The sequence below is a fragment of the Ostrea edulis genome, chromosome 4, assembly GCF_947568905.1.
Source record: "Ostrea edulis chromosome 4, xbOstEdul1.1, whole genome shotgun sequence".
NCBI lineage: Eukaryota > Metazoa > Mollusca > Bivalvia > Ostreida > Ostreidae > Ostrea > Ostrea edulis.
Genome location: NC_079167.1, coordinates 58,467,525 through 58,474,365, shown reverse-complemented (window position 1 = coordinate 58,474,365; position 6,841 = coordinate 58,467,525).

Genomic DNA, 6,841 nt, shown 5'->3' with positions numbered 1-6,841 from the left:
TGTTTTTGCCTTTGATATCTTTGCAAGTTGGAATGACAGCCATTTCCTCATAGCTGCAGTTGTGAACAATGCGCGTATGAATCTTGATAAATAAATTTCGATAGAAATGAAGGTAGGATGTAAATATAAGAAATAAATTTCAGTTTTGAAAATACATGGGGGTATGAACTGCGACACTTCACGCCGGTATTCTTATTACGGAGCGCGTTCAATACAGGAAGGTGTGAGCTGCATACCTCGAACGCGCTTCATGAACAGGATACCGAAAAGAAGCTCGCAGTTCATACACTATTTTCAAAACTGAAATTTATTTCTTAGATATCAATCACAATGTTTTAGCAGCTGGAATTTTCTGCAAAATTTTCTTGGAGATATAGTAACGATTTTGCTCAGAACATTCAAAGTCTCCAGATATGATAAAATCTTAATTTTTTTTTTTCATTGTCGTATTGTTAGCTATATATTCACCCGATCAGCTTTTGATATCGTATACAATGTATGACGTCATGAATTTATATTTTTAAAAAATCTTACTTCTGCGAGTATATCCAAAATCTAACAGAAAATAGTAAATTTAAAATGCACCACAATATGAAAGTTTCATTTCGTTTGAATATGCGTGCTCACAGTTTTTAAAATTATCAAAATGATGTTGCAAACTGCGCTTTTTAGATTTAATTTGTCAAAATCCAAGTGCAATGATATAACATGTGTCATCATAATGACATTTACAATCAAGGCAATTGCAAACATGATAATAATAATTTGCATGCCTGCAATATTTCAGCTTTAATCAGATTACAATGTATATCAACAATCAGATAAACTAGATAGATAAGATAAGACAAGATAAATTTTTAGTACAAAGCTGGGCCAAAAGAGAGCTTTAGTGCATCTAGGACCAAGGCGTCATATCTTTACCCCTATATAATTTGCAAGAAATCAAAAGACGTTTCTCGTCAAAACATATGCATAATTTGTATAATATTTACATGTTTTGCGTTATTGGGCTAATCCGCTACAAAAATTACTTTTCTAAAATAAACGACTTTTACAAAATATTTTAATGACTACGATAGTTTCTAGTCAAACTGTTCTAACACGAATTTGAACTCATTGTACGTAGTCAGTTATGTACAGTACAACATAATCTCAGCGAGATTCGTCGAAGCTGGATATTTGGATTGACGCCTCTTCCGAATCTCAGACCAGTGTCACATAAAGTGATTCGGGAAATCTTGCCTGAACTTCGGCCGCCTGTTGCGATTAAAATGGGTTAAATTGAATTTCTTGTCCGCTTCAAATTTTCGCCTTAGACATCCTATTAACTTCCTATCACAATGAAACATGCATTTCTTACCTTTACAAGGTGTAAATCCCACAGTAATTCAAGTTGGCTATTTTCGAAGCCATTCCAAACGGCCACCATTTCATATTTTACCTTCTCAACACTGGAGAGTTCCGATATACTACTTCATGACAATTTGTACTATGATTGAAAATACAGAACTTACTGGTTGACAATTACTTTGTACAAAGCATTTAAGCATAAAAATTAAAAGCAATGAAAAGAAAACTGTGTAACATTTAATCAATCTATTTGAAGGCGTCCTAAACTATCGGAACTCTTCAGTGTTGAGAAGGTAAAATATGAAATGGTGGCCGTTTGAAATGGCTTCGAAAATAGCCAACTTGAATTACTGTGGGATTTACACCTTGTAAAGGTAAGAAATGCATGTTTCATTGTGATAGGGAGTTAATAGGATGTCTAAGGCGAAAAGTTGAAGCGGACAAGAAATTCAATTTAACCCATTTTAATCGCAACAAGCGGCCGAAGTTCAGGCAAGATTTCCCGAATCACTTTATGTGACACTGGTCTGAGATTCGGAAGAGGCGTCAGTCCAAATATCCAGCCTCGACGAATCTCGCTGAGATTAAGTACAACAGTATGCATCAAGATGTTAATTCTAACTAATGGCTCAACCCATCGTCGGTTACCCACGGGTACTTCTATTCGATTCTCACCATCATATGAGAGAGCGTGAGTGGACTCAAAACCGTGGTTTGCGACGATGGGCTCAACCCTGATAACGACAATGCCAAAGTTCCCCGAAATGGAATAGTTTGAAGGAAATACATGCATTGTTTGAAACGTTTAATTTACTTTAGCGCATGCTAGATATGGTCTATCAAATTCAAAGTTAATTACATGTATAAATACCTTTGTGTGCTTTCATGTACAAAAAAGAAGTTTGGCATGCGTTCCTTGAGCGCTGAAAGATAATGTGTCATACATTGTATTCTTTACAACTTGGGCATCCCGAAAAAATGAAGCTCTGTTTGTAAGGAACATGGAAATAACTTTGACCAGATTTTTATTTATACATGTATTTAGAAACTTTGGCATCAGAGTCGAGCCTCTTGACAATATATGTTTTTGTGCCCAATAATTGGGGACAAACATTTTAATTTAAGGGGTTGGAAAGTGGATTAGAATAAGATGTGTTTGTGAAAACACAAATGCCCCCGATAATGGCCAATTCCGAAGATGACCAAGGTCACAAAGACAAATATCTTGGTATCAGTAGAAAGATCTTGTCACAAGGAATGCTCATGTGCAATATGAAAGCTCTAATATTTACCATTTAGAAGTTATGACCAATGTCAATTTTTTTAAAAGTAGGTCAAATGGTTTAGTACCAACAAAAAGGTCTTGTCACAAGGAATACTCATGGGAAATACCAAAGCTCTATCACTTACTGTTCAAAAGTTATAGCAAGGTTAAAATTTTCAAAACGTAGGTCAAACTCCAAGGTCAAGGATCAATAATATTGGTACCCACACAATGGTCTTGTCACAAGAAATACTCGTATGAAATATCAAAGCTCTAGCTCTTACTGTTCAAAAGTTATTAGCAAGGTTAAAGTTTTTAAAAAGGTCAAACTCCAAGGTCGAGGTCACAGGGTCAAAAATATTGACACCCACGGAAAGGTCATGTCATAAGGAATACTCATGGGACATATCAAAGCTCTATCACTTACTGTTCAAAAGTTATTAGCAAGGTTAAAGTTTCAGACAGAATTACAAAATGACAGACAGGACAAAAACAATATGCCCCCCCCCCCCCCCCGATCTTCGATCCCGGGGGCATAATAAAAGCTAGCGGAACTTTATGGTATGTAAGAAACATTGCAATGTGTTCTCTGTTTAAGTTCTAATGATCGTGTGTAGGAGTAAATCCTGTTATTCTTTTTTCTACATGGTATCATCAGTCTTCATCCGATAAATCCTTTTCTACATACTATTTTCTGTCATTAGTCATCATCTGATAACGAATATACTTTTCTACATAGGCCTACTTCGGTCATTTTCTATTCTCTTTAGAGAAGTCGAGAGGCATAGCCTTCATCGACTTCTCGTCGCAAGCATTCATGTTTTGATTCTGGAAAACGTGTAAATGCCGGAGTCGGTAACGGTTTATGCTTTGACCAACGTTTCGAGTCAGCTGTGCCTGGATTTACTCAATAGGCAACTTATTTTCAAACATTTAACAGTAATGCACAAAACTGTCACAAGAAAATCAATACTTACTTGCTTTTAATCCATTTTCAACTGCAATCAAGTTCTTGCATTAAAATGCTATCTTTCCAAGAAAGGAATCACTGCAACTATTTATAGGAAAACGCCTTTGATCAAATTATGTGAGTTGGTGAGGGAAATACATTTCGAGGACGTAGAAATGAAAGACGATGAAGCTGACAAGAACTTCCATCTGCTTTACACCCAGGTACTAAGCACCAATAGTGACTTGGATCGTCAGAGTTATTCCTCTTTTTGGGACTGCGCATAGCTCTTTACGGACCGTCTGCTAGCGAAACACCACTTTCAAATTGTATCGATGTCACGTGACCGCGGTGTATAAACGTCAATTCTAATCTGTCGTTCCGGTACACCCCGAAAGTTCCGTATTAATGTACTGATTGATTTGTGATGCTTATGTTCAGTTAACACCGACAGACAAAATGAATTTATGTGAATGAAAGATGAAGATAACGAACAGTGATCAATCTCATAACTGTTCAAATATAAAAACGAAATGTTTGTCTTTGAAATTCCACAATATTAATTCATCAACTTGTATTAAGGTATTCAATGTATATTGACCATATTTCATATCTAATAAATGGATGTTGGAATATTTGTAATCATGGTATCATTTTGAAGGGTTCATCAAATAAAAATAATCTACCATAGGAATTTTCAAAATTGTGTTTACTGCCTGATTTAGTTCACCTAGAATTTAACATTGAAGTATAGAAATTTACAAAAACCAATTCTGGCCAGAAAATTTCTTTAGAAAGAAACAAAAGAATTTGCGAATTATGTAACCTTAATTGTGTAGAAGATGAATTTCATTTCCTTACTGATTGTCCATTCTATGTTGAAGAGAGAAATATGTTTTTTAATAGTATATACAAGCTCAACAAAATTTTTATCTATCTAACAAATAAGGACAAATTTACTTGGTTGATGATTAATGAAAACAAACCAGTAATTGTCAAATTGAGTGAATATTTAGGGCAAACTTTCAGAAAAAGAAGTGATGCTTTAAAACTGCAAAAATCATTATAGTTTCTTATTCATATGTTGGTATAATACTGATACTGTCCATTTACTTGTGTATACACATGATTAGCAATTCATATATGTATGTACTTGTTTCCCCAACATGCTGCATCCACATGCAGTTTGCAGTCTATGTAACCTGTAGTTAATGTTGTAAACTTTCTTTCTTTTTTGAATTTCCTTCTTTATAAACTGTCCTACTGTTATGCCCTCTGGGCCCAAAATTGGAATAAACTTATCTATCTTATCTTATCTATAGGGGAAAAGCATGTTTTATTACGATATTTTAAAAACAAATTATATTTTCATAATTATCTCTTGGTAGAAAGTTACATACACTTTCTTTTTATGAAAATATGAAATAAAATCAATCATTGACCACACACATTTTTAGAAAATTAGGTTTTTCTTATTTTTACAAAGGGCAGACAACTCTTCCAAAAAGTCTTAAGTGCAAAAAGGTCAGATTCTAATCATTTACCAGTCATGTGAATTTCATCTGCTTCACTTTCATCATTATCTAACAATAAACTTTTATGTTGATCTAAATCCTTCAAAATTGTGGCACGCTGTTTTTGGCTATAATAGCTCTAAAACTTCATTGTTATTCCGTATAAGTTTTACATTATGACCCCTGGGTCGAGGCCTCTGCTGGTGGACTGTTAGTCCCCGAGGGTCTCTACAGCCCAGTAGCTAAGTACTTCGTTACTAGCTTGAAAATACGGATGTATATTTAATAGCTGTTATAAAATTTAGAAATTCATTTCAAAATTAAGGATTCTCTCCCTCATGCATAGCTCTTATCCTTAGACGAATTTGAATCCACTTTTTTTGGCACGCTGTTTTTGGCTATAATAGCTCTAAAGCTTCATTGTTATTTCGGATTTCAAACATTTCGGTTGAGCATCACTGAAGAGACATTATTTGTCGAAATGCGCATCGGATGCATCAAAATTGGTACCGTATAAGTTTTACATTCATTATACATGGTTGTTGTTTATAATGCAATTCCCATACTATGCATAAAATATCCCCCTTCAAAAAAAATATCCAAGATCGATTTTGAATATCTCGAACCCCCGAATATCTCGAAGTTTTTTCGAGGTCCCTCGGACTTCGAGATATAGATATTTTACTGTACTACAAAACTCATGAGACATGTTATAATACTGTGATCACACTTACAAAGACACGAAGGACCAAACAGCAACTGAGAATCCTAGCTAATAATTATGTTGCTTTCTGACACAACTCTTTTAAAAGCTTGTCCTGAATACCAACTCATGATTACCGGCCAAAAGACCTCACTAACAGACTAATTGAAGATGATAACGAGTGGATTTATAGTGCAGACAACCCCACTACACTTGGTATGTTGCGGCGAAGTGTCGGTGGCGGTCGACTCTCGGATCTACTACTTCTTGAAGATCCTCCAAAAGGTGGTGAATGGGTTCATCTCCTTTTCATGGAGTCGGTCGCCCACGGACACCCACAGTATAATAGGGAGACAAGCTTCTTGAAAAAAATCATCTGTGATCGATTGACCCCCTAATCTTCCTGTGTAATCGAGGAGATGGGTCTTCTTGAGGACTGTGTTTTAGGAAGTGGTAAAGAACCGGAAGTCTGTCCGATAGTGGTCTTCTTACTGCTACAGGTGACGAGTCTGCCAGCCGTCCGCTTAATTTGTACTAATTTAGATGGTTGCCAAAAGATCCTTATTTATTTTTATAAGAAAGTCATAGATGACTTAGATTGGATTAGCACCTATGCTTAAACTGTGTGTATCTATGTTAAGCTATGAGAGAGAGAGCATAAGCTTATTAACTGCCAGCCACTCCCGCTGCCAGAGGTACATTGTATGCGACAATGGAGGGTGTCAGTAGGTGATTAGGTCTATATAGATATGTTGAGCAAGAGGAGTAGCCTTTGGATGAAAAGTGGCTTTAGATGTAAGGCAGCACATTTTTTAGGCATTTGACAACGGCCCAGGGTTAAGCCCACAGCTGCTGCCAGCAGACAAATAATGTCAACACCACGAAAACCACTATACGCGTTAAGCCTAGCATTTAGGTGTAAGGTAGAACTTTAATGAGGTAAATGATAACTGGCCTACCCGCCATTGTCAAGGCACTGTAACGTGTAGTGGTCACCCATCCAAGGGCTGATCACACTCGCTGTTGCTTAACTTGTGTGATCAAGAAAGGGACTCCACTCC